The following is a 13335-nucleotide window of genomic DNA, read 5'->3' as shown; positions in this document are numbered from 1 at the left end:
AGACTTCTTCTACAATGCAATTTACAGTCTTAGCTGGCCCAGAAAGCAATTATACAGACGACTTCCTGAAACACGTTCATATTCAAATGCATTTTGAAAAATACTTGAGCTTGCAACTAGTACTCCAGAACAATGCCTCCTGAAGTGATAGTCAAAAGTTCAAAGAAACTCAAGTAGCAATTCAACCAGCAATCTGCAAGAACAATGAACAGAGAGAGCCCTGCACAGTGAGGCTTCTCCATGCAGGGAAATTGATAGCATTTAGGATAAAACAAACAGTGTAAAAGCAGGCAACTCTTCCACCAAATACTTTGGCTTTAAGGAAACAATCAAAACCTGAGCCTCGAAAGAAAACAGAATGGTGCAAGTTCAGCTTTAGTGTATTATTTCAGAAGCCAACATAAATAATTTTAGTGGTGCGTTTGAAGAAAGGAGAAGTTATAAAATCCACAACATTCCTCATATTTGCAGTGCAGCAACATGTGTCTGAAGGATGTTGTTTGCTAAAAAGCTTTTTTTTAAATAAAAAAAGACACAGACATTAGCTCCTTCTTAATCTCATCAGTTGCAAGTCAGTATCCACACTGTACATTCTCCACAGATCGTATCTTTAGCTTTGTTTTGTTTAAAACCCTTATGTTACCACATTAACTATAGCTTTGGACAGCTTCTTGGCACAGGCTCTGAGACTTTTGTGGCATCAGGACAAAGCAGTAAAGCTTTTTATGATTTCATGACAGACCACAAAAAACAGTGCGTAGCTACCCACTGGTTCTGTTTACACATTATTTTAAAAATGCATAACAGCTACAGTCTGCTCTGCTGGCTGTGCTGCCGGAAGGTGTGGCTGGCATCCCCCTACAGAGACAGCAAACCCTATGCAGTTCTCTGAAGAGCTCCTTCTCATACTAGCAGATAAGACTGGCAGGACTGGAATGCCAACAGTACAATACAGGATTCTAAATACACATTATTTAAGAATGCACATTCTAATAGTATTTAATTCCAAATAAAATATAGCCTAGATCCTCAGAGTGATCAGGACAGGATTTCTCACTGACTTCAAGGAGGCCAGGCTTTCATGGACAGCTTTATTTTTGTTCAGCAATTCAAAAAGATATGCTACAGGAAATCAATACCATAGAAGATTTAACAGTGGATTTTACAAAATATAGTATAATAATGTATCATATATCCTTTCTTGTCAGAAAACATGTTGCTAGGTTTGCTTATAGGAGTGATTATGCTCTTTAAGTTAGGGCAGGGCTTCTCGCAGCACGTGGTTAATGGCAGCAGAAACAGCTCTCTCTTCTCTTAACAAGAATGTTGATGGGTGCAATTTTTTCTGCATGGAGGAACTCAAGGAGACACCTTTGCTTCATACAAACTTCTGTGTCAGATGCCATTTTGTCAGACTGCCCCTCTGTTGCCATCTATCACACAGCAACAAACTGTAATGGAATGTTGGTGGAAAGGTTCAACCTCTACTGCCATACCACCAACATCCACCTCTGATGTCATGAGACAACGTAATAAAATAGGAAGCATTACTTTTGGAGCTGCCCTTGTAGTTCAAAAGTACTTTCTGAAGGCTTGCCTCCACCTGAATGGACTCTGTACTCAGACAACCCATTAACACAGCACTGGATCAATAACTAGGAAACCACCAACAAACAAGCCATGCCTGCTGTAATACTGAACAATCTTCCACTTACTATGAAAAGTGTATTTAATTATTCATAGATACACACTAAATCTCATTTATCACCACACAAGTTTCCATTCATAGCACCATCACAATTAGAAAAGGCAAAGCTAACCAAAAGTTGAAAAATATTATTTCTTTGACAAGTTTTGATGTTTTAAACATTAACAAAATTCAATTGTAACAGAATACCTATTTTAACTTTGAGACGTCACTTCTTATTTGGAAAAACAGGTATAGCACCCATGTCATTGATAGGGCTGAAATCTGAAAGAGAATAAAATTCAGATGTGCCTGGTTTGACAGTAATCTTTTATGGAAGATCAGGTAATAAAAGGCCTTCGGAGCCTCCTAATATTGACTTACCACAAAAAAAAATATATATATATATCAGTGCAACTGAGAAAACATTACTGAAATTAAAGTGCGTCTAGAGATCACAAAAGTAATCAGAAACCTATACAGTTTCTCAATGTCCTAACACCTATAAACATCAGGTGAAATGACCCCTGCACAACTTCAAGAGAATAAAAATAGAGAGAGAGAAAGGGAGAGTGAAAGAGGTGGGGGGAAGGGAAACGGAGAAAAAAGTTAAAATCTAGAACAGAGAGAAGGAAATGTGATTTTCTATAAGTTGTGGAATTGAGCAAAACCAAAAGATGCCTTTCTATTCCCCTTCCTTATGATCCAGGGATATATTTCTAAAACAGTGTATTTCTATTTAAGAGTTGGGAACATGATTGAAAAATACACTGAATGAACTTTTAACATAAAAAGTAGCATTTTTTCTACCTTTACTTCTTCAAAGATATGTTTTAAAAAGCAATATATTAAATCTTCTTGGATAATGTTCCACCACTTCTCCACTCTTTGAAACAATATACTCAAACATGTCACAGCTTTTAATGTTGCTTGGATTGTTCAAACTCCATCAGCTTTTCATGAGAGACCACATTAAGTTAATAACTGAAGAATATGGAAGGCTTACTTTTCATTGCCTTTTTTTTATGCTCTGAGAATGAATTGGGTGGGAGGGTCTTGCCAATTTCCAGAAGTTCCTTATCTGTTTTATGACATTTTCCTCTCTCATTTCAGAGGATTACCTGAATTTGGAATCTCATCAACTTCGTGTGTTCAAATCTTTAATTCTAACTAGGCTTTTGCAAAGGAGGATGTTAACTTACAATAGCTATAAAATAGAACACACAAAAAAAGCCCATCAAACATAAAAGTAAGAAAGAAAACATGATATTAAAAAGAAATACTTACAAGACACAAAAAAAACCCACCTTTTTCTTCAAAATAACAAAATGTGAAAACAGAATCATAGAATGGCCTGGGTTGAAAAGGACCTCAAATATCATTGAGTTTCAACCCCCCTGCTGAGTGCAGGGTCGCCAACCACTAGACCAGGCTGCCCAGAGCCATGTCCAGTCTGGCCTTGAATGCCTCCAGGGATGGGGCGTCCACAACCTCCCTGGGCAACCTGTTCCAGTGCGTCACCACCCTCTGAGTGAAAAACTTCCTCCTAATATCTAACTTAAATCTCCCCTGTCTCAATTTAAAACCATTCCCCCTTGTCCTATCGCTATCCCCCCTCATGAACAATCAATCCCCCTCCTGTTTATATGCTCCCTTCAAGTACTGGGAGCATATAATGAGCTCTCCCCGGAGCCTTCTCTTCTCCAAGCCCAGTTCCCTAAACCTTTCCTCATAGGAGAGGTGCTGCAGCCCTCTGATCATCTTGGTGGCCCTCCTCTGAACTCATTCCAAGAGCTCTGTGTCTTTCTTGTGCTGGCCCCCCCAAGTCTGGACACAGTACTCCAGTTGGGGCCTCCAAAGAGCCGAGTAGAGGGGGACAATCACCTCCCTCTCCCTGCTGGCTAGGAGGAAAATGTATTCTCAGTCATTATGTCTCCTGAAGTAATACGGTCAGGAGCAGATCAGGTAACAAACACTCATGAAAGGTACGCAGGCTTTGGCTTTCAGATTTCCTTCCTTTTGTCTTTGTTAGCTACAGTGGTATCTAAGTCTAAGGTCAGGCCTTCCTACCCCCTTTCATAGTTCAATTTCATTTGTACATTTGTTTCCAAATCTGGTCTTGGGCTAAAAATATTTCTGCCAGGATCTTCTCTGACATGTTTTTGTTGTTTGCTTAAAGTATCCAAGATAAGTCCAGTGCTGCATCATTTGAAGACTCATTGTCATGGTTTTGTGATTTTCGGTTATTGGTATTCCACATCATAACATCATGTAGTGAATGTACCTGGTTCTCAGAAGAGAAGGACTACTACATTCCCCACAGTACTTTGCTCCTCTGTTACCATTTTCCAGCTGGAGGGAAAAGATAAGAGCTCGCAGTATAAAAACTTGCAGATCACGAGACCTCGGCCCTTTTTCCACCCGTCTCTCATCTTGGCAGCACCTCGCTCTTCAGCTGTCTTAGTCGGTAGTAGAGTAAGGCCTACCTTGATTTTGGGACATTCTCTCTCTCTGCATTGGATTTAACAGCTTAAATTGTAATTATATTGTATTATAGTGTGTTGTTTTGCATTCCGATATCTCATTTAGTAAATTAGTTTGTTTCTCCTCAGATTGTTGCTGCTGTTCTTTGCTATCAGGGCCATCTCCTTACCCTTTTTCCCTTTCCCTTTTCCCGGGGTGTGGGCCCTTGGGTCCCCCGTCCCCTTCGTCATGGAACCGGGCCGAACGCCCGTAAACCGTTGACATTCTCTTGGAGGTCAAGAGAAGACACTGACTTGTTTTTGTGCTCCTTTCTTCCAGTGGTTACATATTTAGTGCCTCTGAATCTTGCCCTGCAAAAGCTTATCCCCCAAGCTTGAAAAAGAGGGGAAGAAAAGAAACTCACTTATAGAAGAGTCTCAGATCTTTTTTAGAGCTTATTTAAACAATAATTATATACATCAGCCTCAAGTCTCACTCTCAGATCAAACTACATTCTTCATCTTCTTTCTAACCAGCGAGATATGGATAGGCATATTAACATATGAAGAAAATACTTCTATATGTGAGCTCCTCCATGAGTAATTTCGTTTTTCAGTGCATGTGATTGGAGTACTACCTACTATGTTTGCATTGTGTCAAGTCTTGCATATAGCAATGGATGGGACCTACATGGAATGAACTGAGACACTGGGTGAAGACTTCACTAATCAGTTACACCTGCTCTTGTATTTGGCCAGCAGCTGAAAGATGCAGAATGCAGATATTTATAAAAAAGTCTTAAAAAGAAATAATTAAATATCATTTTTTTTCTTTTAATTGTTTTGTTTCATCTGAATGCAAACCGATATGAAGTCAATGTCCCTAATATGAAAGAATCAGCAGATTCTTCTGTCTAGTGATCAGAAAGAGTTTGAGTACAGGGCAGTCATACAGTTAGCAAAGAAGTCTAAGCCTTGATAATCCTCAGCTATTGCATTCCTTTTGATGATCTTGCAGAGAAGAAAATGTTCATAAAATCCTCTTGGAGAATGAAGGCACTGATTGCTTTTATATTTAAAATCAGATTTATACAAAATATTCCAGGGAAGCTGGATGCTTTCACTGGTGACGCCTGCCACAAACAATAATTTGTGACCTCACAAAAAGTCAACAGAAAGATACCAGTGTCCCATACCATGCATTCCTTCCTCAGCTTGTTTTTTGAACAAAGTTATTAAATGGCAACAAATGTTAACCCTATAGAGGAAATTCTCTGATGCCGCTATTAACATTCATTATACAGCTGAAAATGAGGACAGAATTTTGCATGTCATCTCTGCATTTGACTGATGCCAACTATTTAAGTATATACTAAGTTACCCTGAGCAGGGCAAGAAGAAAGAAATTGACAAGATTTCCAGTGATCTCTGAAGATATTCCATGAAGGAATGCAGTTGGATGATCTTCTGTTATAAAATATTCTGCAAAGAAGTTGGAAATCATTTTCAACTCTAAATGTTAATTAAATTAGAATAAAATTAAAATGTAATTTTTTTTTATTGTGAACGCTAAGTAGCATGGATGAAATAATAAAAAAATAGTTTATGCACATTCTTATCCATGCCCACTCTGTCATTATTTTCTAGGTCATAGCAGGCAATCTAAAAACTGAGTTGCAGAAGATCCTACCCAGTTCTCTGCTGTTTATAAAGTTCCTCCCACATCTCTACTGTCTGATCGCCTGTTCCCATTCCTGCCAGGAGATTCTTACCAAGGAACAGGTTTCCAGCTTTGTGTTGTGACTTCTTTCAGTCTCCTCCCTGGGGGCTGGATTTTTTAACTCCTCTCTTCCTTTTGGCAGATCTCCAACCAAACTATTCCCTTCTTGGAAGGAGATACATTTCTCCCAGCTACTGCAGTAAGGAACAGAAACTTTAATTGTGACCAAAGGAGGTAAAGAATATCCAGATACAGCCCTGCATTCCCCGATAGTATTATATGTGACAGATGCTGAAATAACAATAATTGCCATGTTTGTTACCAGAATGTCTGCACAGTTCCACAACATGTTGGCATTAGTGCAAGAGCACAGTGGAATAAGATATTTCCATAAGAAAATTCCTATCTACAAGTAGGAAGGAGGTGAGCTCTCATTTGGTTTTATCTTCCTTGTCTCAGACTGTCTTTCCAAGGCGTCCATGTTTGTTACAGGAAGAGTAAGAGGCCTATTCTCTGCCCATCCTTCCCCAGCAGTCTACACTTTCCCTGGTACATTCTCTGCTACCTTTTTTGCTTTGTACATGAACCTGAATCCCTGCAGAAGCACCAGCAGTTTCTAAAGGAAAAGTTCCTTCCACAGATGTAATCAACTATCCTTGCCCACACAGAAGAAGGCAGCTGATCATATTTGATATACATCTCAGGGGTACATCTTTCTGGGAAACACTTCTATTTATAAAGTCCTTCCACCATAAAGCCCAGAGAATTACACAAAAAAGAGGAATCACTGCTAAAAATAAATACAAGTATTATTAAAAAATAAAGCTTTCTGATTAAAATTATCAGCACAACAGGATATGTATACCTAGGGAAAAGATGAGTTACTGTCATCATAATTGGAAGCAGCGCTTCACAACACAATAGAATTTTTTTTCTCTTTTTTATTCTCTCTCACGTTTGGGTTCCAAAGTAAAATAGAAATAAATAAATAAAGTACAGAGAATTATCAGCAGACTAAAAAATGCTGGAACAATGGCACAAGAGTAGCAATTCTGTAGATAAATAATTACATTGTTTATTATAGCTATGAGATAATAAATAAACTTGAATTAGTCTGAAATTATATTCTAGTTAAAGCTAGTTAAACCAGTCTAGTTTAAAATTTCACAAATATAAATCATTTCACAGAGGAAAAAAAACACTTAAATACCTTAAAAAAAAAAAGTTATACTGGACTTACTGAGGGCCAGAATCTTTCCAATTAAATAGCATCCTACTTTACCAAAAATGAGGTTAAATGTCTTTTAATAAAAACAGATGTTGCCCACAATAATAACTATCAGGCAACTTCCTCCAGTGAACAGGAAAAAAATCACTTCATCTACAATACTGCTTTAAGCAATGGGAAGGCACAAAAGCAGGCAGACGAGAAGAAAAAGCAAATAGAAAAATGAAGAAAAAAAATAAAAGCTCAGGTTTGACACTTGACTAATATCAGATGTAAGAAAGTGTCATTAATCTGATATTCCAGTCAACCATTACCAGGTTTTGCTTTATTTTGTGGAATGAGGCAATGAACTACAAGACTACAAAATCTCAGGGATTCCCAGTGGCTATTTAACTTGGAGAAGAGTAAAACACATTGAATGCTGTTGCAAATGAGGTTCTGTTCTCTTCCCTGAGGCACTGGGGTTTAAAATGATTTATTAAAACTGCATCTCAAATTTAACATTGGCTCTCTAATATGAAGATATACACCCCTAAAAACATCCCTGATAAACAGCACTTCTCTTCCTGCAGCCCTCCAGAAACAGAAAGCCCACTGAGGACAGAGCGACTTGTACCAGTTGCAGTCACCAACCTCAAGTTTAGTCTCCAGAAACAGACAGCATCAAGTCAGTGGGAAGAAGATCTTAAATAACTAGCCCATGAACCATGGCATAAACCTCCATGTACCTCTAATACCTGCAGTACTAAATTAGGCTTGCAAGCTCCTTCCCCCAGCAGAAGAGTAAGAAAATGAAAAGCTTTCCCAGCTACCCATTTTTGGAGGCAGTAGAGGTAAATACAGCCCTGCTTCCCTGGCCTACTTTCATGTGTATATATAACGCTCAAGAGGAACTTGATACAGAATCCTGAAAATACTCTACCAAAAAGGGTAGAACAGACAAAAAAGCAAAGAAAAATAACTTTTAAACATACTACCTTTTCCCAAAAAAATACAGAGATCCACCAGTCCACTTCAACCACAAATACTGCAACAGGCAAGTTACAATTGAAAAGCTGTATCGAGCCAAACATCTTAACTAAAAAACAGTTGTGCTGGCAAGAAAAGACCTGGTAACTTAGTCTACTAAACCATGAAAACAAGATTTCAGGTGTTATCTTCATTTCCCCTGAGTGAGACCTAGTCAAAAAAATTGTTCTTATAGTACACAACATCTTCCATTTTCAACTTCAAAATGATTCTTGGTTCATAATGATGCTAAAGCCCTTCCAGGGATAGATACCTTCAGAGTAGAAAGGATTGTATTTAATTAGTGTTAATGTAACATCTCAGTTATTAAATTAAACCTGTCACTGTTGTTTCTTGACAGTTACAGATTAACTGCAGCGCACAGAATTTTGCCCTCAATCTCATACATGCATTTTAGACTCCCACAAGGTCTATCTAATGTTGGAGTATCTTCACTGGTTAAAGTTTTGCAATAATTCATAGTGTAACACATTCATCAAACACACAGGATTGCTAATTTCCAACAAAATAAATCTGCTTTCAAACAATCATTTTCTTTTTAACATGTATCAGTCATGCAGTTGATACACACACACGTATACAAAGAAATTATGAGAGTAATAGCAAGCCTTGGAAAATTAAACAGTAATGTATTTCACCATAATATCCAGAACAGATGAGCTTTTGACGGAACAAACAGCCTAGGATCAGTAAAAAGGATACAAGCCAAGTCATGATTGTCCCCCCACTAAAAGCTTGAAGTTACATTTATTAGCTGAAAATCTGAACTTGAAAGTCTTTAAGAGAAGCACCTTACCATGACCCTCAGTCAGATTCAGTGAAATTTTTGAAAATCTTACTGGCTGTTTAGCTTCATTGAATTTCAAGGTTCCTCTTTGATAGGCAGTACAAATGAGTCAGGGTAAAACATCATCGTCCATTAATGGAAAGTAACTAGTTTGCAATCCTTTCAGTAGGAATAGGATCTTTAGCATTTTTTTCTCTTTTTAAAAATAATATACACACAAAAAAAATTAGCTATTTCAGTCTTTACGTGAATGGGCATAAAAGCTAAAGAGACAGGTTGACTGAAACCTTTCAGTAGCCCTTAAGAAAACCAGATCAATAACAGTAAAGAACAGCTTGTATTACATTGAGGTATGGAGGGGAAACACACACAACTTTCCACACATTAGCAAATACTCTGTAAGAAATCATTCTTTCCTTCCTTCCGCAATTTTCCCAGCAGACAACCAAATCTATTTTAGAAATTACTTTGCTCTGGTGTACCAGCAGGCACACCTTTCAGATGGCTTCCATTCCTTCTCTTTTTAATGACTCATTAGCAAAATGCATTCCTAAACATCAGATTGTCCCTATGGCCAAAAAGCCAAAATGTAAATGTTAAGGTAGGTCATATTTACATGTCACCACTTATGCTAATTGCAATCCCAGCACTGTACTCTTTAAGAAAAGTTATCAATCATCTAGAATATGATTAAGCAATAAAGTGAGAAAACAGCTCACAAGGTGATCTCCCCTACGTCTCAGTCAATTAATGTTGTATTGTACTCCATCTGTTTGGAGAAATGTTTCATATTGAGTAACCCTTCTGTCCCCTTAATGCACAAAGAAGTAAACATGAATTACACCATTTTATCATTATTCTTGATAGCACAGGCATGCACCTCCAGCAAACTGCAGTTCCTTGAGTGTGTGCTTTCCCAGATGTAGTCCAGATGCCTCCTAAATGCATATGGCAGGAAATTCTTCGCAATCTTTTCTGTTTCCCGTATATTATTGGTTTATAATTGCTGCTATCCATCATAATTTTTTTTAGCTACTGACTACTGCCCTGCTTTGCAGGTGTGTAGATGAAACACAGGCCTAGCAAATGAGTTGGTTTTACATCTATCTTGGTGGGGAGCAGTACAGCTAGTCTTTAATGTCAGCTTAAAGGAAGCTTTATTGGCAAAATCAAACATAACAAAGATGACCATAGTATTGCAGAGAGTTCTGAAGAGAAATACATTCTAACAGAGAATTAAGCTGCTTTCATTATAATTAAATTTAACTGCTGTCTGGCTGGAATTGTGCTAACCTGAAGCTCAAGTACAGTGTTTGATGGAATAACAGCATAGCATAATCCTACACCACTTCATGGATAAAGTTGCTAGTTCTATGAGTTCTAAGTATCTGCAGTGCAACGTGAAGATTTCATTTTTGCTCCCAGCAGCAGTATATCTCTGTCAACATGATGTTGTATCCTGATTAATTACCTGACCTCTAGAGCTGCCTCAAAGATTCACAGCAAATGCAATATAATTGTATCTGCCCCTAAGGCTGAGTATTTACAGCTGTGGAGAGGGAACAGAGAAAGGAAGTAAGGACAGAGGACACAGATCTGCAGTGTACAAGTACAGGACAGTAAGGTCCTGAAGTCCTACAGACCAAGACTGACAATGGTAGAGGTAAAGGGTACTGATGAGCACCTACCATAGCCTCTGGAAACAGAGATGTCTACTGAGCTTGCTGTTCCCAGCTGCATATTACGTATTCCCATCTCTAAGCAATGTCCTAATTTGCACTGAGTCCATTTCCTTCTCAGTGACTCTTCTGACGTTTCTAATATTTGCTTTGTCTTGTGAGATGCAGTACAGACACAATGTGAAAGTTAGAATATGGGATCAGCCTTGTGTAACTGGTTTCCTTAGGTTATTCTCTGGCACATAAAGTTTCTCAGTTCTTCAGTTTTGCCCTGAAATAATAGCATCAGAGTATTTCTTGTATTTAGGACATGAAACGATTTTCTCAGACAGTTATACTGTGGCCTTTTCTGGAACATTTCACGGGACACACCATCAATCATTAAAACTTGCAACTGTGGATGGAATAGCAGCTTAGCCAGTTTTAAGTAATCAGAATAGGAGGGTAAAAGTCTCATCAGGACATTCTAAAGTACTCAGTAACTAATACTACTAAGCATAAGAGGCCAGCCCCAATAAAAGAATAAAAGGAAAATATATAGAAAAGAATTAATAAGAATAAAAAGATATCCATCCATCTCTGACATTTTATTTTACACTAAATCCTAACCTAGGTCCAACAGTCAGCACTGGCTTCCTCTTTTTGAGAAAAAAAATGGATATTAAAGGTTTGGAGTGTTTGAGTTCATGCTGTTTTTCCCAATCACTTAAATCTAAAGTTTGGTGACATATTGACTTGAAATTTTGTCTGTGTACTCCTTAAGAATCATTCTCAGTCAACAGATTGGATAAAAACTGTGTGAGGACCTCAGATGCTTATTAACCTTGCCAGTATCTTTAATCTTTCATGGCCACAGAGATTTGCATGCTTAGTGAAGTTGTACAGATAATTAGCCAGAGCACCTCTGAAGTCTTTTTTTCATCCCATCAGATCAGCGAAGACAACCTCTCAGCATAGATTTTTCCTAAGCTACTTCAGCTGTTTTACAGGCATTTTTCAGAAGTCAGAGAAGGTCTCACAAATTTTCTTTCCTTTAAGTTGGAAAGAAGACAGTTTATTGAAATAAAAAAACTATACATACTTCTTTGAAGAGAACCTAGTATTAAGATCTGTATCAAAACAAATTTCCTTCACTAAAATATCTAATTTCTAACCTCTACCATAGTTCCATAATTCAAGTCATGCATCTCTCTGGAACACAATTAGTTCACCATTCTTATCCAGAATCAAGATTATACATTTGTTGATCACCAGCTTCAGTTCCTAGATAAAATGATCAAAACCTACTTAAATCCAGACAGTGAAAAAACTGTAACGAAATAGTGTTTTTATGTGCCTTTTTTTTTATTGACAGAGATCCTTCTGAAGACAATCAATACACTGAAATATCATATCACCTCATAGAAAAACAAGCTCAGAAAGCTTCAATGAGTCTTTAATGGAGACATGCAACAGCATAGCCTCCCTCCCCTAGAAGCGCGTATGTGGATGTGAGTACTGGTACACAAAGAGGAAGTAGATCTGTTTCAGAAAGCCCTTAACAGACCAAACAGATAATAAGTTCACATAAAAAGGATAAAGAGAATTTTTAGGAATGTATTTCAGAAACCATTCTCTCAGAAGAGAATTCTCATAGCAGAGCTTGAGTTTATTGCTTCTTTTATATTCATCCCTAAAGTCTGCTTTAGAGTTATAACAGCCTTTACAGGTCCACTATCTATTGGGAAATTATATGCAGGAAATAAGTCTTTATGAACAATCACTGTCATATATTCATATTTTTAATGATATTGATTGGATTCAACAATCAGATAGAATGGCTTCAGCTCTAGAAAAAGATCATTTCCTCTGGCAAAATACAATTTTCATAAGTTATAGAGATAAATAAGCACACATTGCTTGCAAATCTTAATGTATTGTGGATGCATTGTGTTACAATTAATTTCTCCCATCTTGATTTAATGATAGAGTAACATTCTCCTTTTTGGGATCAAATAGTAAAAATGGGTTATATCTTGCACCAATCATACAGATAATGAAGCCAGAAAGCAGCCACTCACCAGCATACAGCCCTTGTCCTTGCTGTTCTTTGCTGTCACACAGGAGAGGCTGCATGATGGCAGTTTAAGAAAAAGAGTCTAGCCCTCTTCTCTGCTCCAGTGGTTGACTCTGTTACAACAACATCAGTAAGAAATGACTGTAAATTAACATGCAATTTAAGGCAGCACTACCCTCACAAAAAGTAGTCCTGCTTGACAGCTGCTTCTTCCTGTCCTTCACCAACCCATTTCACATCCAAACAAAAGCATTTGTACAGCAACAAGGAAAAATGAACTGGGTAACAAATGCAGAAAAAAACCCGACCAGTCAAAAATAACACTTAATTTTAACACAGATTAGTTTTTGCTAGTAAATTCCAGCTAAGAGCACATATGAAATGGCAGCCATAGAGTTCTCCTAGTCAAAATCATACAATGGCTTATATTGGAATGGATCTAGTTCCATCCCCCCTGCTGTGGGCAGGGTTGCCAATCCCTAGATCAGCCTGCCCAGGGCCCCATTGAAACTGGCCTTGAACACCTCCAGAGATGGAGTATCCACAACCTCGCCAGGGAACTTGTTCCAGTGCCTCATTACCTTCTGAGCAAAAAATTTGTCGTCTTCTTTTCATCTCTCCCTGCTGGCCACCTCTCATTTGATACAGCCTAAGACACTGGGATACTTCCCTTCTCCAAGCCAAACT

Source organism: Numida meleagris, chromosome 4, assembly GCF_002078875.1.
Source record: "Numida meleagris isolate 19003 breed g44 Domestic line chromosome 4, NumMel1.0, whole genome shotgun sequence".
Lineage (NCBI taxonomy): Eukaryota > Metazoa > Chordata > Aves > Galliformes > Numididae > Numida > Numida meleagris.
This window is presented reverse-complemented; position numbering follows the sequence as displayed.